Source organism: Otolemur garnettii, unplaced genomic scaffold (genome assembly GCF_000181295.1).
Source record: "Otolemur garnettii isolate 467f Iridium unplaced genomic scaffold, OtoGar3 scaffold00158, whole genome shotgun sequence".
NCBI classification, from domain to species: domain Eukaryota; kingdom Metazoa; phylum Chordata; class Mammalia; order Primates; family Galagidae; genus Otolemur; species Otolemur garnettii.
The window spans coordinates 1-23474 of record NW_003852553.1 but is presented as its reverse complement, the minus strand read 5'-3'; the positions used below and the strand labels follow the sequence as shown (position 1 = coordinate 23474).

The 23474-nt window shown below is 45.2% G+C and overlaps 3 pseudogenes; 1 reads left to right on the top strand and 2 right to left on the bottom strand.

Annotated features, from left to right (window-relative positions):
• Positions 1 to 3785: 3785 nt before the first annotated feature.
• On the bottom strand, positions 3786 to 4334 carry LOC100950038 (annotated as a pseudogene).
• Positions 4335 to 9003: 4669 nt separating this feature from the next.
• On the bottom strand, positions 9004 to 9552 carry LOC111728439 (annotated as a pseudogene).
• An 11199-nt stretch (positions 9553 to 20751) lies between these two features.
• On the top strand, positions 20752 to 21300 carry LOC111728436 (annotated as a pseudogene).
• Positions 21301 to 23474: the final 2174 nt, after the last annotated feature.

Here is a 23474-nt window from a genome sequence, read left to right as displayed (position 1 = left end):
TGTCCTAGGGCATTGGGTTCTGTTCTCTGTCTTCTTCCCTCATTAACATTATAATCTCTAGTTTGGTTTGGGCCAGTGAGAACAGACAATCAGTCTCCTTTATGTTTTTACTCTAAACAAAATCAATTGTATATGTGTTCCTCAGCCTTCACACTGAATTGTAATCTTAATGGTAGGTAGCTTTCTAATTTTACTTCACTTCTTTTTATCTGTGTTAAATTCTTACTGAATGTTTAAGAGTACATAAGATAATCAGTAAAGTTAGGCCTGGTCGCTGGCCTGAGCGAGTCTCGACCTCCCTTCAAATCAATCATCCCATCTGCAGTTCCTTTTCCTTGCATCTCGGATCAGAGGGCTCCAAGAGCACTTTCAGATGAGGCTATTTCCATGTCTCTCTCAGCCCAGATGTCAGTCACATGACCACTCCTAGTAGCAAGAAAGACTAATACCACAAGTATCTTCAAAGAGAAATATGAATGTCATAAGGGATGTAGACTTGTGATTTATTAAAAGGAACCGGGGACACCGTTACCCTCCTGACCCCACAAAAATCAGTGTTGCCTTCACAATGAGGAAGAGTGAAATGGCTGCTGCATAAGTCACCAAAAGTGTCTGCCACACTTCTCTTTGATTGAAGATGCTATGTTAAATCATTATTATCCTAGATTAAATTAATAAAGTACATTGTAATTGTTTCTGACACAGAGTGTCTGTGGAGGGAAGTTGATGATCCAACTGCAATGAGCATACTAGAGGTATAAAGACAGTTGCAAATTTTAAAATGAGTATTTGCCAGCATTAGGCAAATTCGGGACTTGTGGCAAGTTACTATAAAACAGGGGTCTTCGAACACCCTCTGTTCAGAACTCGAGGGTAAGTATTTTAGGCTTTGTAGGACATAAGGTCTCTGTCTTACATACTAATTCTAGTTTGGGGGGTATGGCCCAACAACAGGCAATATGCTAATAAATAGCTACGTAGCTGTTTTAATTGAACTTCATTCACAAGAACAGACAGTGGGCTAGATTATTCTTTTAGGCTGTATTTTTCCAACCCATATTTGTTATAAAACAAACAGGTAGCCAAACCATTTATGAAACAGAATGATTAAAAAGTGCACGTGTGTGCGCGGGCATGAGTATGTGTGGGGGTATGAACATAAAGAGAAATGAGAGGTTTCCAAATATCATTAGCTATTTGTCAAGTCTTTAATTACTGGTGAAGTTACAGTAAGTTTTTGGTGTTTGGTCTCATATGTGCATCAGGCTATGACTGAAGAAGTTGAATGAGTTCAAACATTTGTTTGATTCTTCAGCTAATCCAGGTTATCCCAAGGTGTGGCCATGAGTGAGAACGAGGATGTTCAGGCAGTGCTTCACACACTTCAGTGCGCACACTCATCACCTGGTTGAAGTGCAGGTTCTGATAATGTAGCTGTGGGGAGGGGCTTGAGATTTTGCATTGTTATCAAGCTGTCAGGTGAGGTTGACGCTGCTGCTCCACAGACCACACTATGAGCAGCAAGATGTTAGCACTGGATTTCAATGTCTGGGATGCCCAGGTGCTGCTCCAGAAACATGTACGTGTATTTGTCTAGGATGTGGCCTGGGTACTGAGATTCATAAAGGTTCTGCAGGTGATTATGACTGAGAACTTCTGTGCTAAAGTTCAAGGCGATTCATTGATTTTAGTCATGTTATCAGTAGTATTAAAATTGTAACACTCGAGTCACGATTGACTTTGGAAAGTTCTCAAACATGACTTGTATTCATCTTTTGCTGTTGTATACATTGACCATTACAATTTTTAATACATTTTTTTCTTTTGTTAAAATGTGTATACATTTTGGCACCCTGTGTGTGTGTGTGTATCTGTGTATGTCATATATGTCGATGTACACATGTATGTGTATGTATATGTGGATCTCCTCAAAGAAGGGAGAGAAAGAAATACAGTGACGAGATCATAAGAGACTAAGAATATTAAATGGAGCAAAAACACCTTCTGGACACTTAGCTCAAAAAAGGCCATAATTTCTAACAAAGGGTTAAAATACAGTCGTGGAATGTGGAAGGTAATTACTACACAGTTAAACTTGTTCCTATTTTACTAAATGTTCAAACCAATCAGTTGGCTTTTTAAAAGTCTCAAGCTACCCATGTAAACCTTGAATATTACATTCACAATCTCTATATTTTTTAATGTGACCTACATGTAGAAGAAAAAGCGTTCTCAGTATTGTTTTCAGAAACCTGGACAATCTTAGGTTTTACATACAAACGTCGTCGGGATCAGTAGGGAAGAGACTTGAGGGAGAAGGCAGAGTTGTGAAATGAGAGGGGGAAAAACAGACTTACATGACTACCATTTCCCTAAGGAACCTTCTTTTACTGGGAAATAATGTTTTGCAATTCTCAGCTGAAACACCATAAAATAACTCCTGTCTACATGTTGGAAGGAGGAACCGGAGGCCACACTGACATCAGGACAGGTTGATTTGGGGATGCAAGGGGAGTGGACACTGGGGGCCACAGTCTGGGAGAAGGAAATGGTAAACATGGGGCCAGCAACCTTCCAGGTGTTCAAACACTTCAATGATGCTTTCAGCTTCAGGTGCCCTGGGTTTGGGGCTGGCTGTGCCACATTCCCCCTGCTCTCTACTGGAGAGAGCGTATCCAGCTATGTGACTTCAACTTCATCTACAGGACAAGATCTTCTCCCATCTATGTTTCAAAACCTGACATCCCACTGGGACCGCTTGAATGGAAGAGGCATTGTTCATTTTTCCAGCAAGCTGAGCGACATTTGCCTTGGGATGTCCCATAAGAATCTCAGATTCTTACAAGAGGTGAAGTCTGCACCCAAGGTGTGCTGACCCCCTCAACCCCCACAAAGCTCCCCTGGTTAATAAAAGCACCACCGTGAATCCTGGTGCTCACGTCCACAACCCGGAACCCAGATTATTTTCCACATCACACACTGAAGGACAATTCTGTATGGAGAGGTGTTGTGAGGGCGATACCTATGCCTGGCACAGGTGACCACACCTGTGTTTACGAGGAAGCCAGCCTAAGGTTCAATCCCTGTCATCACTGTGGCCCTGCGTGAGCTGGTCAAAGAGGAACTGACTCTGCGTGCCATATTCCAGGGCCCCCATCATGCTACTTAGAATCAACAAACAGTAACGTTGGCGTCCTTTAAAAATAGAACTTTTTGTGTAAAGTCAAAGGCCTCTTTATTTTCGTCCCTGCCCAACAATGTTACCTTCAGTGTTTCTGTAGAGGCAGTCGCTGTGATGAATTCCAGATCATGTTTGAACACTTTACTATGCAGATCCACACACATATACCAGGGCCCCACACCGCCCACCTCACCTCAGCCTCCGGCTTCCCACTCAACCCAATGCACGTGTCCACACAGTTTATACAGGGAAGATTAATTTTGTGCTTTCCAGGGGCCCGTGGAATACCCTTCCTCTCCATCTGTGGATGTCCTGAGCTGCATGTGGATGGGGTCTGTGTGGGTAGGTGGAGAGTCCCGGGGAAACCCATTTTAACCCTGCGTGGGGACTTTGCCCTTCTTCCTAAAAGGCGAGAGTTTGCATACACGAATCAACTGGACACCTTTATTGCTTCAAGAACCAGGTAACTTTATTGGAAACAGTGGTAAAACAGAAAGGAAAAAAAAAAAAAAAACGTTAAATGAATGCTCTGAAAAGGCAATATGCTCCCCTGGCCTGGTGGCTGATCCAGGGAAGCACCTGTGGCTGTGGGGACAGTTCCAGCTCAGTTCTCCTGGTTGCTAGCGCCCAGGGTGAGCTGGTCAACGGCGTAGTCGGCCAGGCCGGTTTCCGGGGCCCCCAGGCTGCCCAGGTCGGTGAGGTAGCCAACCAGCTCCTTCAGGGTCTTCACCTGATCATGCAGAAAGTGAGTCTCCAGGAAGTTGCAGAGCTGCGGGTCGCCCTTGTAGCTGGCCAGCCGGTGCAGGTAGAGGAGGCTCTGGTTGACGCTCTTCTCCAGCTGGAAGGCGCACTCCATGGCCTCCAGGGCGTTGACCCAGTCGTCGCTGGGAGGCTTCTTGATGTCACGAAGGCAGATGCGGCCCCCGCGCTGGTTCTGCAGCTGCATCAGCGTCTCGGCGCGGTCTCTCTCGTCATGCGACTGGCGCAGGAAGTAGCGGGCGAAGTGCTTCAGGGCCACGTCGTCCCGGTCGAAGTAGAAGGCCATGGAGAGGTACACGTAGGAGGCGTACAGCTGCAGGTTGATGTAGCAGTTGACCGCCGCCTCGCAGTCGGGGTGGTAGTTCTGGCGAACCTGGGAGGGTGCGATGGCCATGACGGGCTGAACCGGCTGAGCGAGCACGAAGATGGGGAAGGTGCCGCGGTAGCGCGCGCTGCGAGGTGGGCAGCGGCGGCGGGAGCGGCGGCGGGGGCCCCCGGTCATCCCCAGGGTGAGCGAGGGCGGTAGCAGCGGAGGGCGAGCTCTGGCCGCGTGGCAGGTGAATGGCGGGCGGCGGGCGGTCAGGCCACCAACCAGCAACCAGAAGCGGGCCTGAGGGCTGTTGGCCGGGCGGAAGTGATAGTCCGAGAAGGGGGTGGCACCAGCGTCGGTGTGCCGCTGCTCAGAGTGCGACGTGCAACCAGGGGGACCGTGCGCTGTCTGGGCTCTGCCGAAGTTTTAATTTTGCAATAACATTTCTAGTGTCCAAGGATTTTCTCTTATCCCCTTAACTGTTCTTCTCTGTAACAGTCTGCTGTCATCTGGTAAATCTAGTGTCGTCCTTTAAATTCTAAGAAGATGGATTTGCCGCTTTGGGTAAAGTTCTATTCTGTTTCCTGGGTGTGGTATCCTTTTCCCCCTCCGGAATTCGAATTCGTTCTCTTCATTCCTCATGAATTCCTCTTCAGTTTCCTCGAAAGTCTGGCAAACAAACCTGAGTCTATTTGTGGTTGAAAATCAAGGACGCCTCTAGTTCCTGGGTGATTAGCACAGATCTGATCTACAGTTTTGGTGTCCTTTCACTAATAAGCTTTTCCCCTGAATTTTTGCATCTATATTCATTAGTGAAATTGGTCTGAAATTCTCCTTTTTAGTTGGGTCTTTTCCTGGTTTTGGTATCAAGGTGATGTTTGCTTCATAGAACATGTTGGGGAAGATTCCTTCCTCTTTAATTTTTTGCAATAATTTCTACAGTATAATAAGGTCTTCTTTGAAGGTTTGATAGAGTTCTCTGGTGTGAAGGCATCCGGACCAGGGCATTTTTTTTGTTGGGAGATTTTTTTATTGTTTCTTTGATCTCAGTGCTTGAAATTGGTCTGTTCAGGAGATGTATTTCATCTGGGCTAAGTCTAGGGAGAGGGTGTGATTCCAAATAGTGATCCATTTCCTTCACATTGTCAAATTTCTAGGTGTAACGTTTCTGGTAGTATTCAGAGATGATCTCTGTGGCATCAGTTGTTATTTCCCCTTTATCATTTCTGATTGAGGTTACTAGAGATTTTACTTTTTTATTTCTACTTAGTCTGGCCAAAGGTTTATCCATTTTATTTATGTTTTCAAAAAACCAACTCCTTGTTTCATTGATTTTCTGAATGATTCTTTTGTTTTCAGTTTCATTAATCTCTGATTTAATTGTGGATATCTCTTTTCTTCTGCTGGGTTTAGGCTTAGATTGTTCTTCTTTTTCCAATTCCATCAGATGGCTTGTGAGTTTGTTCATATGCTCTCTTTCTGTTTTTCGAATGGAGGCCTCTAAAGCAATGAATTTTCCTCTCAGGACTGCTATTGCCGTATCCCCTAGGTTTTGGTAGCTTGTGTCTTCATTGTTGTTATACTCAAGGAAGTTAATGATTTCCTTTTTTATCTCTTCCTGCACCCACCTGTCGTTCAGCATAAGGTTGTTTAACTTCCATGCCTTTGTGTGAGGTTGAGCATTTTTGTTGGAGTTGTGTTCCACTTTCAGTGGGTTCAAACCCGGCCCCGGCTAAACTACAACAACAACAACAAAAAAAAAAAAAAATTCCAGGCATTATGGCGGGCACCTGTAGTCCCAGCTACTCGGGAGGCTGAGGCAAGAGAATCGCTTAAGCCCAGGAATTGGAAGTTGCTGTAAGCTGTGATGCCACGATCCTCTACTGAGGGCGACAGACTGAGACTGTGTCTCAAAAAATAAATAAATAAAAAGAGGAAAGCACTAATCGATAAAGACTTGCAGTGAGAAGGCCAATTTTGACTAAGAAGTGTAAAGAGACAATAGAATTTGCCACAAAATGAACTAAAGGACCATGATCATCATTTTAAGAAAGTGTTAAAGTGCAATCCTGGGGAAATATGAAAAATAATTACTGCTTAGCTAAGCTCATTCAGTTTTATAAATATTCAAAGCAATCTACCCGTAAAGAAACACGAGAAAATGATGATTCCTTGAAAACAGTGTCCAAACCTGTAATTTTAAACTTTATTTTCATAACCCATAGGTGGCAGAAAGAAAAAAAAAAAATTCTTGGCATATTTTTCCTAGCCATGAATGACAGTAAGTTTTACATCAGTGGTTCACAACCTTCCTAATGCCACGGCCCTTTAATACAGTTCCTGTGGGTCAAGAGCCACAGGTTGAGAACCGCTGGTTTACATGGATAGAGATTTTGAATGGTCAAATAGAGAGTGTCCTGAGAGAGATCAGAATTTTGAAAGGGGAGGGAAAGAGAGATAGAGTACATATCTACCATACCCTTAATAAATCTTTGTGCAGGGAAATCACTTCTTTCTACCCATAGTAATAAAGGCAAGGTAAAATACTAACTCAAGTTTCCATATAACGAAAGAGAAATTGGATACACCAGGAACAAGAACAGGCTGATTTCCTCATACACTGGGAGCAGAAACTGGAGGGGCGGGGGAGAGCATGATGTAGAATAAGGTCATGGTCAAAGTGGGGCCAGCATCTTACTAGGTCATTAAACACTTCAACAATTCTCTCCACATTATTTTCCCCATGCTTTGGGCTGGCTATGCCATGTTCTTGCCACTGTCTTTGTGGTGAGGTTATCCAGTCACATGATTCAATGCCATCTATAAGAGGATGTCCCCCATGTTTCGAAACCTTGTCAAAAACCATGACATCCACCTTGTCTCATGGAGGAAAAAGACGTTGTTCATTTTCCCAGCTACCTGCATGGCTTTTCAATTTGGATGTCTAATAAGAATCTCATATTTTTACAAGAGGTGAATTCTGCACCCCTGCACCCCAGGTGTCCCCCCTGCCTAGGTTCCCCAGGTTAGTGATACCCTCACCATGACCACTGCTCAAGTACAAACCCCCAAACCTACGTTATTTTCCCCATCGCACATTACTCACCTTCTGTCCATGAGTGACTCTTGGTCTTGTCCAAAAGTCATCTGGAGCTTGGCAGCCTCTCCTCATTTCCTCAGCCACCATCCAAGTTTGAGCCACATTAGTCTCTCACCTCTCACTGGGCCAGGCACAGTGGCTCTAACTTGTCTGTACCTTCAGTTAACCCCAATCCACTCCATTGTTCTTTTTTATTATTATTACTAAATCATAGTTGCGTACATTAATACAGTCAGGGGGTACAATGTGCTGTTTTTATATACAATCTGAAATATTTTCATCAAACTGGTTAACGTAGCCTTCGTGTCATTTTCTTAGTTATTGTGTTAAGATATTTATATTCTACATTTCGAACGATTAACATGCACCCTTATTAGATGAACTATAGGCGTGATCCCACCAATCACCCTCCCTCCACCCGTCCTCCCCCCATTTTTCAGGGCAGCCACAGTCACTGGCTTAACATTCAGGAGGATTTATTTGACTTGATGTCCAACGTTACAAATGTGATCTTCAGAATTGACCTTATATTTTTCAACCCTTCCGCTGAGTTAGTTGTGGATTTTTAGTGTCATATCACTTCAGTGGAAGAAAGGGTACAAATCAAGGAAAATAACATAAAGCAGAGTTACTGTGAGGGCAATATCTGTGCCTGGCGCCGGTGACCACAGGAAGTCACCACCATGTGTGCAAGGAAGCCAGCCTAAGGTTGAATTGCTGATATCACTGTGGCCCAGGGTGAGCTTATCAAAGAGGAACTCTGCGTGCCAACTTCCGGGGCCCTCACCCTGCTACCTGCAAACACTAACACTTACATATTTTAATAAACTATGTGTTTCCAAGTGAAGTTTAAGACCTCTTTATTTTAAACCCCGCTTGATCCTACTCGCTTCACTTCTTCCCCAGAGGCAAACACTGCCATAAATTCCAGACCATGTTTCATACTTTACCAGGCACATACACCCACAGACACCCGAGCTCCATCTGGCCCACCAGTCCCTGCCACCTTACGTGACCACGGTTTACGGGAAAACTACCGTTCTTAGTTGGAGGAACTGTGCATGCCATCTTCCGGGGCCCTGATCCTGCTACCTGCAAACACTAACATTTACAGATTTTAATAAACTACGTGTTTTCAAGTGAAGTTGAAGACTTCTTGATTTCAAACCCCACCTGACCCTATTCGCTTCACTTCTTCCCCAGAGGCAAACACTGCCATAAATTCCAGACCATGTTTCATACTTCACCAGGCACATACACCCACCAGCAGGCCCACCAGTCCCTGCCACCTTACATGACCACGTTTTAGGGGAAAACCAACGTTGTGCTATCCAGGGGCCCATGGAATATCCTTCTTCTCTGTCCCTGGTGATCCTGAGCTGCATGTGGATGGGGGATGGATGGGTGGAGAGCCCCGGGGAAACCCATTAGACCCCTGCGTGGGGACTTGTCCTTCTTCCTAAAAGGTGAGAGCTTTGCCCACACGAATCAGCCAGACACCTGTATTGCTTCAAGAACTAGACAACTTTATTGATAACAGTGGTGAAACAGAAAGGAAAAAACGTGAAGTGAATGCTCTGAAAGGGCAAAATGTGCACCCCCTGGCCTGGTGGCGGCCTGGTAAGCACCCTTGGCTGTGGAGAAAGTCCCAGTTCAGTCCTCTTTGTCGCTGCCGGCCAGGCTGAGCCTGTCAAAGACGTACTCGGCCAGCCTGGAGTCCGGGGTCCCCAGCCTGCGCAGGTCGGTGAGGTAGCCGCCCAGCTTCTTCAGGGTCTTCACCTGATCTTGCAGAAAGTGGGTCGCCACGAAGTTGCTGAGCTGCGGGTCGCCCTCGTCCCTGGCTAGCTGGTGCAGGTCGAGGAGGCTCTCGTTGACACTCTGCTCCAGCTGGAAGGCGCACTGCATGGCTCGCAGGCCGTTCTCCCAGTCGTCGTGGTCGGGCTTCTCGATGTCGCGAAGGCAGACGTGGCCCCCGCGCTGGTTCTGCAGCTCCATCAGCAACTGGGCCTGCTCTCTCTTGTCACGCGACTGCAGCAGGAAGTAGCGGGCGAAGTTCACCAGGGCCACGTCATGCCGGTCGAAGTAGAAGGCCATGGAGAGGTACACGTAGGAGGTGTACAGCTGCAGGTTGATCTGGTGGTTGACGGCCACCTCGCAGTCGGTGTGGTAGTTCTGGCGAACCTGGGAGGGCGCGACGGCCATGACGGGCTACACCGGCTCAGCGAGCAGGAAGAACTGGAAGGTGCTGAGGTGGCGCACGCCGCGGGGTGGGCAGGGCGGCAGGAGCAGCGAGTCGCCTGGCGGGTCTGTCAGGCTACAGACAGGAAGCAGGCCTGAGGGCTGTTGGTGAGGCGGAAGTGGTCATCGGGGAAGGGGGTGGCACCGGCGTCGGTGTGTGCCGGTGCTCAGGGTTCGATGTGCAACCAGGGAGACTGTGCACTTTCTGGGCTCTCCCGAAGTTTTCATTTTGCAGTAACATTTCTAGTGTCCAAGGATTTTCTCTGATCCTCTTACTGTTCTTCTCTGTAACAGCCTGCAGTCATCTGGTAAATCTAGTGTCTTCCTTTCAATTCTAAAAAAACAGATTTGCCTCTTTAAGTTCTATTCTCTCTCCAGTGTGGTATCCTTTCCCCCCTCCGGAATTCATTCTCTTTGTTCCTCATGAATTCCTCTTCAGTTTCCTCAAATGTCTGGCAAACAAACCTTAAGTCTATTTGTGGTTGGAAGTCAAGGATGCCTCTAGTTACTGGGTAATTAGCACAGATCTGATCTGCGGTTGTGATGTCCTTTTGATACAGGGCGAGTGGCTCCCCAGCCAGCTGGGAGGAGCTGAGGGGAGGACCTGCCGCTTCAGTCCTGGCACCTTTGGTGCCGAGGCAGCCGGCAGAGGAACCAGAGGGTTAGCGAGTAGGCAGGGGGACCCCCGCAGGAAGCTTCAGTATCCTGAGGGGCAGACAACTGCTGGGGAGACACCAGCAACTTAGTGTCTCCCTCCCTTTGCACTCACGGCTGAACAGGGAAACACTGCCTCACCCCCACCCCCCACTCCAGCCCTCGCGCCCACCGCCCAATTTCCTAGGCTTGGTCAATTTCATGTAGGTTTCCTAGACCTGGGAACAAAAGGGATGATATCCATTCATTTGTTACCAAGTCCTGGTTTAAGGCAACTACAAAGGACCCATGCAACTACATACACCCAGACAAAGAATCCAAGCAGAGAGAGAGACAGAGAAAGAGAGCTTTCTTCCCACTTGGGTTTTTCTCTCTGCTAGGAGCTTTGGTGTTTTTTTCTTTGTTCTTTTCTGTAAAATAAATCCTGTCTTATCACTGATCTGTGGTCTGTGGATTCATTCTTCCAATCAGCGAGACCAAGGACCTGCTGAAGACGAAATTCCAGTATCACTTTCACCTAATAAGCTTTTCTCCTGAATGAGAGTGGGGAGTGTGCCAATTAGGGAATGATCTTCTCCTTTGGAGACAATGGTTTGCCCCTTGTAGGTATGATAGGAACCCTCCCCAAATGCCAAAAGTATGGCATTCCTCTGGCCTTGGAGCCCTTAGTAGATGGCTCTTCTATCTAGATGTGTGCTTCCCTGTTGATGTTCTACAGTCTCCAATGTCTTCTGTGTCTTGAGGCTTCATTGTAATTCCTCCTGCAGAAGAGATTTCTCCATGTTAGGGGGAAGAAGACTATGTTTATATTTGTAGCAGACCATATAGGTTATGGATAGGAGGAGTGAGGCTTGTAAGAAATACCTGTAATGGAGAATCTTGGTGAAAAGGGTATGGAGAGAGATTTAGTTCTAGGGAGCATGAGAGAGCTCGCAAGATGAGAGCATTGGTGAATTGGTCGTTTCTACAGCTGTGGTGTTGAGAGGCACGAGCTCAGCCTCATATTAGGGTGGATGAGAAGGCAGTCAAATAGCATGCACATTCTATCATGGACATGCTTACTCTGACTCTGTCTCCTCTCCTGCCTGTTGAACACCAGCACAGCGTCTCTCTGCTAAAGATTACCAAGCTCTGCTAAAGACTAAGATCTATCTGTTCTAAGAAGACTGCTTTATTGTAACACTCTCCCTCTCTCTCTCTCTCCAGCTAAAACAGATAGCCCTCAAGCACCTACGAGAAATTGTTCCTGAGCAAGGTAGCTTAATGGTCTGCATCCGGAACCTACCTAAGCTGGGCCCAAGACCTGGCCAGTCCCAGGCCCTGACAAATGATGTCAGAAGTAGATCCTGACAAGTGGTGTCAGAAGTGGCATAGTGAACGCCACTGACAAATGGTGCTTTGAGCAGGATTCAGTGAATGCAGACCAAGAGGGTAATAAGCTTTAGCAAATAAGAAAAATGCAGACCGAGAGGGAAATAAGCTTTAGCAAATAAGAAAAAGAGAAGAGAAATAGAAATACTTAGAGGGACCATTTGTCAGTGGTGCCTTCACACCAGAGAACTCTATCAAAATTTCAAAGAAGACCTTACTGTAGATATTATTGCAAAAAATTGAAGAGGAAGGAATCTTCCCCAACATGTTCTATGAAACAAACATCACCATGGTACTAAAACCAGGAAAAGACCCAACTACAAAGGAGAATTTCAGACCAATTTCACTAATGAAATACATGCAAAAATTCTCAACAAAATCCAATATATTATAGTTTACCATCAAAAAAATCATACATCATGATCAAGTAGGTTTCATGCCAGGGATGCAAGTTCTGGTTTAATATATGCAGTCCATAGACGTTATTCACCATGTCAACAGAAGCAAAACCAAAGACTATATGATCCTTTCAATAGATGCAGAAAAAAGCATTTGATAAAATCCAGCATGCTTTTCTAATTAGAACACTGAGGAGTATAGGCATAGGTGGCACTTATGACAAACCCACAGCTAATATTTTCTGAATGGAGTAAAACTGAAAACTTTTCCTCTTAGAACTGGAACCAGACAAGGTTGTCCTCTGTCACCATTACTATTCAACATAGTGCTGGAAGTTCTAGCCAATACAATTAGACAAGACAAGAAAATAAAAGGCATCCAAATGGGAGCAGAGGAGGTCAAACTCTCCCTCTTTGCTGATGATATGATCTTATACTTAGACAACCCTAAACACTCAAGCACAAGACTCTGGGAAGGCACCAAGAAATACAGTAATGGGGCGGCACCTGTGGCTCAGTGAGTAGGTCACTGGTCCCATATACGGAGGTCGGCAGGTTCAAACCCGGCCCTGGCCAAACTGCAACAAAAAAAATAGCTGGGCATTGTGGCTAGCACCTGTAGTCCCAGCTACTCAGGAGGCTGAGGCAAGAGAATTACCTAAGCCCAAGAGCTAGAGGTTGCTGTGAGCAGTGTGACACTGCCACAGCACTCTACCAAGGGCGAGAAAGTGAGATTCTGTCTCAAAAAAAAAAAAAAAGTAAAAAGAGAAATACAGTAATGTCTCAGGATATAAAACCAATGTCCACATGTCAGTTGCCTTTGTATATGCCAACAACAGCCAAGATGAGAGGTTAACTAAGGACACAACTCCCTTCACCATAGCCCCAAAGAAAATGGAATGCTCATGAATATACCTGACAAAAGAGGTGAAGGACCTCTGTAAAGAAAATTATGGGGTGGCACCTGTTGCTCAGTGAGTAGAGCGCTGACCCCATATACCGAGGATTGGTGTGTTCAAACCCAGCCCCGGCCAAACTACAACAAAAAAATAGCTGGGCGTTGTGGCGGGCATCTGTAGTCCCAGCTTCTAGGGAGGCTGAGGCAGGAGAATCACCTAAGCCCAAGAGCTGGAGGGTTGCTGTGAGCTGTAATGCCACAGCACTCTACCAAGGGCAACAAAGTGAGACTCTATCTCTAGAAATAAAAATAAAATAAAATACAAAGAAAATTATGAAACCCTAAGAAAGGAAATAGCAGAGGACTTTAACAAATGGAAACACATACCATGCTCATGGCTAGGAAGAATCAACATTGTTAAAATGTCTATACTTTCCGGAGCAATCTACCAATTCAACGCCATCCCTATTAAAATACCAACATCCTATTTTCAAGACTTGGAAAAAAAGATACTGCATTTTGTATTGAACCAGAAAAAAAACCCTATAGCTAAGGCAGTTCTTAGTAATAAAAACAAAGCTGGGGGTATCATCATACCACATTCACATTTTAGGCTGTACTACAAGGCCATGGTGGTCATGACACTATGGTGTCTGCCACAGCATGGTACTGCCACAAAATAGAGACAGAGACAGTTGGAATCGAATAGAAAACCAGGAAATGAAACCAACAACTTACAACCACCTAATCTTCGATAAACCAAACAAGAATGTCCATGGGGCAGGTGGGGGTTGGGGGGGAAGTCTCCCTATTCAAGAAATGGTGGTGGGAGAACTGGATATCCACATGTAAAAGGCTGAAACTGGACCCACACCTTTCTCCACTCACAAAAACTGATTCAAGATGGATAAAGTACTTAAATTTAAGGCATGAAACGATAAAAATCCTCAAAGAAAGCATAGGAAAACTGTAGAGGATGCCAAGAGTCAGACGACCTCTGAGCAAGATGATTTACAGCTGAGGGGTGGACTCTCCGGCGACTTGTCCACAGGAGCTCCTTATGGAGAAGGAGCCCGTGCCCTCAGCACGTAGTCACTGTAAATTACTCCCCTCACCTGTATTATTCCATCTCAGTAAAAGGCTGGTGCGGAGGTTGCTCGGGGCTACCCAGAAAGTAAGGGCTAGCCCGTCTCCCACAAGCTTGTACTTCTAATCCGTGTCTCGCCTGGTTCCTTCTGGCACTAACTGAGACCTGGGCCATAGGGGCCCATTGTGGTAACTGAGACCTGGGCCATAGGGGCCCGACGGTTCGTGACAAAAAACCACTGGAAGTTATTGGCCTGGGGAAAAACTTTATGAAGAAGACTGCCATGACAATAGCAACAACAGCAATAATAAACAAATGGGATTTAAACTGAAAAGCTTCTGTACAGCCAAGGAGACAACAACCAAAGCAAATAGACAACCTACCCAATGGGAAAGGATATTTGCATATTTTGAATCAGACAAAAGCTTAATAACTAGGATCTATACAGAATTTAAATTAATCCACAAGAAAAAAACCAATAATGCCATACATCAATGGCAAAGAGAGATGAACAGAAACTTCTCTAAAGAAGACAGACGAATGACTAGCAAACACAAGAAAAAATGCTCATCATCCCTAATTATTAGAGAAATGCAAATTAAAACCACCGTGAAATATCATCTAACCCCAGAGAGAATGGCCTATATCACAAAATCTCAAAACTGCAGATGCTGGCGCAGTTGTAGGGAGAAAGGAATACTTTTACACTGCTGGTGGGACTGCAAACTAATACAATCTTTTTGGAAGGAAGTATGGAGAACCTCAAAGAACTCAGCCTAGACCTCCCGTTTGATCCTGCAATGCCATTACTGAGCACCTATCCAGAAGGAAAAAAAAAAACAAAAAACCTTTTATTATAAAGACACTTGTACTAGACTATTTATCGCAGCTCAATTTACAATCGCTAAAATGTGGAAACAGCCTAAATGCCCCTCAACCCAGGAATGGATTGACAAGCTGTGGTATATGAATACCACGGAATACTATTCAGCCATTTTAAAAATGGAGATTTTGCAGCATTTGTATTATATTTGTATTTGATGGAGGTGGAACACATTATTCTTGGTGAAGCATCATAGGAATGGAGAAGCATGAACCCTATGTATTCAACTTCGATATGAGGACAATTAATGACAATCAATGACAAGATGGGGTATGAAGGAAGGGGAGAGCAAACAGTGAAGGAGGGAGGGGGTGAGGGAAAGAAAAAAAAAGAAAAGAAAATAGTGACTAACTCTCACACAAATTGGATTTAATTTTGACCAAAGTACATTACTTGAACATTAATCTTTAATTCAACTTGTTAATATGTTTTTAGGATATTGCATCCTCATTGATAAGTGAAATATGTTTATAATGTCCCTTTATAATAATATATTTTTTCCAATCTTAATATCAGGTGTATCCAGATGAAGTAGAATGATTTTGAAGTATTTCTTGTTTTTCTATTGTCTATAGGATTTGGCATGATCTGCTTTTTGAAATTATCTTTTATTTTTATTTATAAATATTAGTTGTTTATTTTTTGAGACTTTGGGAAAAAAATAAGAAGTTAACTGAAGTTAACTCCATACTGAACCGCAGAGTCAAAACATTCTATGACAGATATACTCTTATCTGACAATGTGAATGTTACTTTTTTGCATGAATATTATTATTGCTCAATATTTCTCTTTTTTTAATACACCATGATCAAGTAGGTTTTATACTAAGGATGCAAAGATGGGTTAACATACACATGTCGATAAATGCAATACATAAACAATATTAAGTATACAATCCATATCACGTCATTTAGGGGACTAAGACCTCAAGAAGCCAGGCAAAAAAATGGACAAATGTTGTATAATTAAAGTCAAAAATTTCTGCACAGCAAAAGAAATAATCTACAAATAACCCAAGGAATGGGATAAAATATTCACAAATGATATCTGATAGGGAATATTATAATTTACAAAGAACTCAAGCAACTTAGCAGGAAAAAAAACTCCATTTAAAAGTGGACTAAGAGTATAGACAATTTTTCAAAAGAAAAAATGGCCAATAATCCTATGAAAAAATCATTATTCTCTCAGAATTAATCAGAAACACAAATCAAAACCAGAATATCTTACATCAGAATAGCTACTATTGAAAAAAAATTTTTTTCATAGCCTTAATGGCATTTTCTTAGTTATTGTATTAAGACATTTATATTCTACACCTAGTAAATTTCACATGTACCCTTGTAAGAGGCACCGTACGTGTGGTCCCACCAATTGCCCTCCCTCTACCCATCCTCTCCCCTCCCCCCCTTTCCCCTTCTTTTTGGGCTGTAATTGGGTTATAGCATAAGACAGCTATGAATTGGTTTCATAGTAGGGCTGAGTACATTGGATACTTTTTCTTACATTCTTGAGATACTTTGCTAAGAAGAATATGTTCCAGCTGCATCCATATAAACATGTAAGAGATAAAGTCTCCCATCTTTCTTTAAGGCTGCAAAATTTTCCATAGTGTACATATACCACGATTTATTAATCCATTCATGGGTCGATGGGCACTTGAGCTTCTTCTGTGACTTAGCAATTATGAATTGGGCTGCGTTGCTCAATGTTTTGTTGCAGCAATCATCTGATTTCTTTTCTGAATGTATTTATCTTCATTCGTTCTTTACGAGGTTTTTGTTTCTAGCCCTTATCTTAAACATTGTTATTGTTATTAAATTTTAAACCTTTTTAATTTTGTGAAGGCCAAAAGTGGAAACCAAATAAACACATGTATAGGTAAAGTTAAAAAAAATTAAAAAAAAAAGAAAAGGGAAACTATGGCCTCTGCCCTCTCCTACCCACAGGGCATGGTAGGGGTGAATGTGCCACTGCCCAGCATAGGCAGCCCCTGCCAAGGAAGCTGTCACACCACTCAGCAAGCATCATGAGCCTCTCTGACCTGGACCATGGGTTCAACTCTGCCTCTGCAAGGTATCCCCCACAAGCTGTGCTCCAAACAGGCCACAGTCAGACTGTGAGCAGTGGTACCTTCTGTGCCCCTGAAGCCTGGCCTCACTTGGCCACCAGTGGCCCTGGAAGGACACAAGGTGTGTGGTCCAGTCCCCTCTACCCAGCAGGAGGTATGTATCAACCCAGGATTCATATCCAGCCTCTCATCGTTCCCTGACCTCAATCAGCAGGGCGAGGGGACATCCCAGCAAATGCTTCAGAGCTTCAAGGTTCCACGTCCAGCTATGTCACTGGGGCCAGCCCTGCACAAGGACAAGCCTGCAGCCTTCTCAGCAGGTGTGCTAAGCAGTAGGTCATAGACACTCTCAAAAGAGACTGAAGAGGGATCATCTGCACCCTCTCCCTGGTAGGGCAGTGGGGCAGAAAAGAGCTTCCAGAGCACACCACATCAGAGGCTGCCTGCCACAGGACTAGACAACAGTGAGGACCAGAGGCAGGACCTGAGCCACAGCCAAATGCCAGGCCAGGGGTGAGGGAGGCACATAATCCAGGGCAAATGGCTGTGAGCAGCTCAGGGCCCAGAGCCCTCTGGGCCAGGCCAGGGGGGGCAGTCTCTTCATCACCTCTCCCAGAGGGGGCCAATGACCAACTGTACCCCCCAAACTCCCTGACACAGGCTTGAGAGTAGACAGGGACTCCAGATAGCTTCTCTGCTATGACTAGCCAGCTGTGTGACCCTGAGTGAGAGAGGTGCCCACCGGCTCTGCACCTTATCCTACATTTTTTATGTTTACCTGGATGTTGAGTGAAGTATCTCAAGAGTGGAAAAATAAATATCCAATGTATTCTATACTAATATGAAACCAATATATAAACAATGTTATGCTCACACAAACAATAAAACACAAATACAGTCAAGTAAGGGGGTAGGGTGACGAGGGAAGGGGGGGGAGAATGATTGGTGGGAGTAGGGAGGGCAGTCTGCAGGATGTCTCCTAATGTGCACAATGTGAGGGTGTTCAGCACGCCCCCTGGATGAGGGGCTCTTTTATAACTTGAACTTTACCTTGGAAGTGGGAACAATGTAATCCAAAATTTGTAACCTAATATTAATTTGAAATAAAAATAAATAAAGTAATATTTAAATTCACAGAAAAGCAATAAAACCCACAAACAACCCATCTATCCCTGGGCAAGAGACATGAACAGTTCCTTCTCTGAGGAAGACAGACCAATAGTCAAAAATCATCTGGAAAAAAATGCTCAACTTCCACAATCATCAGAGAAATGCAATTCACAACAACCCTGAGAGATCACCTCACCACAGTGAGAATACCCCACATCATAAAGTCCCAAAGCTAGAGATGCTGACACAGATGTGGAGAGAAGGGAACACTTTTGCACTGTGGGTGGGACTGCGAACTAATACGACCTCTTTGGAAAGAAGCATGGAGAATTCTCAAACAACTCACAATAAACCTTCCACTTGATCCTGCAATCCCATTACTAGGCATCTACCCAGAAGGAAAAGAAAAATCATTCTAACATAAAGAGATATTTATACTAAATTGTTTATGGCCACTCAATTCACAATGGCCAAGGTGTGGAAACAACCTAAGTGCCCATCAACATATGAATGGATTAATAAACTGGGGTATATGTATACCATGGAATACTATGAAGCCATAAAAAAGACAGAGACTATATCTTTTGCATTTACCTGGATGGAGTTGAAACACATTCTTCTTAGGAGTGTATCACAAGAATGGAAAACAAGTATCCCATGTACTCAATACTAATGTGAAGCCTTTAGGTGAACTAATATGCACTCAAAGAAGAGAAAAACTCAATTGAAACCAAGCTGGTGACAGGAGGGAGGTTGAGAGGGCAGGAAGGAGGGAGATTGGTGTGCTCTCACCTAATGGGCACAAGGTAAGTGTTTATGGCACACATCCTAGGTGTGGGACACAAATAAAGCAGTGACATTACCTAACAAAAGCAAAGATTATAATCATTGGTAGCCTCATATTAATCTGAATCATATGTATATATACACACATGTGTTTATATATATATGTGTATGTGTGTGTACATATGTATGTATGCATGTATATATGTATGTATTAGTAAGTCCCCTTGACTACACACCTAACTCTATTCTTCTGTCACAAGAGAATACTATTGATTGGTTTTAAATAGAGAGGAGAAACATGGGAATTATTTTTTGAAGACTTCAAAATATGAAAGGAGAGAACAGTTCCACTTACCATTTCACAAAGAGGGTCTTGACTCTAGTGTTGAAGATGTGAGCATCAAAAATATAAACAGTCATCTTCCCCCTGACATGGAGAAATCTCTTCTGCAGGAGGAATTACAATGAAGCCTCAAGACACAGAAGACATTGGAGACTGTAGAACATCAACAGGGAAGCACACATCTAGATAGAAGAGCCATCTACTAAGGGCTCCAAGGCCAGAGGAATGCCATACTTTTGGCATTTGGGGAGGGTTCCTATCATACCTACAAGGGGCAAACCATTGTCTCCAAAGGAGAAGATCATTCCCTAATTGGCACACTCCCCACTCTCATTCAGGAGAAAAGCTTATTAGGTGAAAGTGATACTGGAATTTCGTCTTCAGCAGGTCCTTGGTCTCGCTGATTGGAAGAATGAATCCACAGACCACAGATCAGTGATAAGACAGGATTTATTTTACAGAAAAGAACAAAGAAAAAAACACCAAAGCTCCTAGCAGAGAGAAAAACCCAAGTGGGAAGAAAGCTCTCTTTCTCTGTCTCTCTCTCTGCTTGGATTCTTTGTCTGGGTGTATGTAGTTGCATGGGTCCTTTGTAGTTGCCTTAAACCAGGACTTGGTAACAAATGAATGGATATCATCCCTTTTGTTCCCAGGTCTAGGAAACCTACATGAAATTGACCAAGCCTAGGAAATTGGGCGGTGGGCGCGAGGGCTGGAGTGGGGGGTGGGGGTGAGGCAGTGTTTCCCTGTTCAGCCGTGAGTGCAAAGGGAGGGAGACACTAAGTTGCTGGTGTCTCCCCAGCAGTTGTCTGCCCCTCAGGATACTGAAGCTTCCTGCGGGGGTCCCCCTGCCTACTCGCTAACCCTCTGGTTCCTCTGCCGGCTGCCTCGGCACCAAAGGTGCCAGGACTGAAGCGGCAGGTCCTCCCCTCAGCTCCTCCCAGCTGGCTGGGGAGCCACTCGCCCTGTATCAAAAGGACATCACAACCGCAGATCAGATCTGTGCTAATTACCCAGTAACTAGAGGCATCCTTGACTTCCAACCACAAATAGACTTAAGGTTTGTTTGCCAGACATTTGAGGAAACTGAAGAGGAATTCATGAGGAACAAAGAGAATGAATTCCGGAGGGGGGAAAGGATACCACACTGGAGAGAGAATAGAACTTAAAGAGGCAAATCTGTTTTTTTAGAATTGAAAGGAAGACACTAGATTTACCAGATGACTGCAGGCTGTTACAGAGAAGAACAGTAAGAGGATCAGAGAAAATCCTTGGACACTAGAAATGTTACTGCAAAATGAAAACTTTGGGAGAGCCCAGAAAGTGCACAGTCTCCCTGGTTGCACATCGAACCCTGAGCACCGGCACACACCGACGCCGGTGCCACCCCCTTCCCCGATGACCACTTCCGCCTCACCAACAGCCCTCAGGCCTGCTTCCTGTCTGTAGCCTGACAGACCCGCCAGGCGACTCGCTGCTCCTGCCGCCCTGCCCACCCCGCGGCGTGCGCCACCTCAGCACCTTCCAGTTCTTCCTGCTCGCTGAGCCGGTGTAGCCCGTCATGGCCGTCGCGCCCTCCCAGGTTCGCCAGAACTACCACACCGACTGCGAGGTGGCCGTCAACCACCAGATCAACCTGCAGCTGTACACCTCCTACGTGTACCTCTCCATGGCCTTCTACTTCGACCGGCATGACGTGGCCCTGGTGAACTTCGCCCGCTACTTCCTGCTGCAGTCGCGTGACAAGAGAGAGCAGGCCCAGTTGCTGATGGAGCTGCAGAACCAGCGTGGGGGCCACGTCTGCCTTCGCGACATCGAGAAGCCCGACCACGACGACTGGGAGAACGGCCTGCGAGCCATGCAGTGCGCCTTCCAGCTGGAGCAGAGTGTCAACGAGAGCCTCCTCGACCTGCACCAGCTAGCCAGGGACGAGGGCGACCCGCAGCTCAGCAACTTCGTGGCGACCCACTTTCTGCAAGATCAGGTGAAGACCCTGAAGAAGCTGGGCGGCTACCTCACCGACCTGCGCAGGCTGGGGACCCCGGACTCCAGGCTGGCCGAGTACGTCTTTGACAGGCTCAGCCTGGCCGGCAGCGACAAAGAGGACTGAACTGGGACTTTCTCCACAGCCAAGGGTGCTTACCAGGCCGCCACCAGGCCAGGGGGTGCACATTTTGCCCTTTCAGAGCATTCACTTCACGTTTTTTCCTTTCTGTTTCACCACTGTTATCAATAAAGTTGTCTAGTTCTTGAAGCAATACAGGTGTCTGGCTGATTCGTGTGGGCAAAGCTCTCACCTTTTAGGAAGAAGGACAAGTCCCCACGCAGGGGTCTAATGGGTTTCCCCGGGGCTCTCCACCCATCCATCCCCCATCCACATGCAGCTCAGGATCACCAGGGACAGAGAAGAAGGATATTCCATGGGCCCCTGGATAGCACAACGTTGGTTTTCCCCTAAAACGTGGTCATGTAAGGTGGCAGGGACTGGTGGGCCTGCTGGTGGGTGTATGTGCCTGGTGAAGTATGAAACATGGTCTGGAATTTATGGCAGTGTTTGCCTCTGGGGAAGAAGTGAAGCGAATAGGGTCAGGTGGGGTTTGAAATCAAGAAGTCTTCAACTTCACTTGAAAACACGTAGTTTATTAAAATCTGTAAATGTTAGTGTTTGCAGGTAGCAGGATCAGGGCCCCGGAAGATGGCATGCACAGTTCCTCCAACTAAGAACGGTAGTTTTCCCGTAAACCGTGGTCACGTAAGGTGGCAGGGACTGGTGGGCCGGATGGAGCTCGGGTGTCTGTGGGTGTATGTGCCTGGTAAAGTATGAAACATGGTCTGGAATTTATGGCAGTGTTTGCCTCTGGGGAAGAAGTGAAGCGAGTAGGATCAAGCGGGGTTTAAAATAAAGAGGTCTTAAACTTCACTTGGAAACACATAGTTTATTAAAATATGTAAGTGTTAGTGTTTGCAGGTAGCAGGGTGAGGGCCCCGGAAGTTGGCACGCAGAGTTCCTCTTTGATAAGCTCACCCTGGGCCACAGTGATATCAGCAATTCAACCTTAGGCTGGCTTCCTTGCACACATGGTGGTGACTTCCTGTGGTCACCGGCGCCAGGCACAGATATTGCCCTCACAGTAACTCTGCTTTATGTTATTTTCCTTGATTTGTACCCTTTCTTCCACTGAAGTGATATGACACTAAAAATCCACAACTAACTCAGCGGAAGGGTTGAAAAATATAAGGTCAATTCTGAAGATCACATTTGTAACGTTGGACATCAAGTCAAATAAATCCTCCTGAATGTTAAGCCAGTGACTGTGGCTGCCCTGAAAAATGGGGGGAGGACGGGTGGAGGGAGGGTGATTGGTGGGATCACGCCTATAGTTCATCTAATAAGGGTGCATGTTAATCGTTCGAAATGTAGAATATAAATATCTTAACACAATAACTAAGAAAATGACACGAAGGCTACGTTAACCAGTTTGATGAAAATATTTCAGATTGTATATAAAAACAGCACATTGTACCCCCTGACTGTATTAATGTACGCAACTATGATTTAGTAATAATAATAAAAAAGAACAATGGAGTGGATTGGGGTTAACTGAAGGTACAGACAAGTTAGAGCCACTGTGCCTGGCCCAGTGAGAGGTGAGAGACTAATGTGGCTCAAACTTGGATGGTGGCTGAGGAAATGAGGAGAGGCTGCCAAGCTCCAGATGACTTTTGGACAAGACCAAGAGTCACTCATGGACAGAAGGTGAGTAATGTGCGATGGGGAAAATAACGTAGGTTTGGGGGTTTGTACTTGAGCAGTGGTCATGGTGAGGGTATCACTAACCTGGGGAACCTAGGCAGGGGGGACACCTGGGGTGCAGGGGTGCAGAATTCACCTCTTGTAAAAATATGAGATTCTTATTAGACATCCAAATTGAAAAGCCATGCAGGTAGCTGGGAAAATGAACAACGTCTTTTTCCTCCATGAGACAAGGTGGATGTCATGGTTTTTGACAAGGTTTCGAAACATGGGGGACATCCTCTTATAGATGGCATTGAATCATGTGACTGGATAACCTCACCACAAAGACAGTGGCAAGAACATGGCATAGCCAGCCCAAAGCATGGGGAAAATAATGTGGAGAGAATTGTTGAAGTGTTTAATGACCTAGTAAGATGCTGGCCCCACTTTGACCATGACCTTATTCTACATCATGCTCTCCCCCGCCCCTCCAGTTTCTGCTCCCAGTGTATGAGGAAATCAGCCTGTTCTTGTTCCTGGTGTATCCA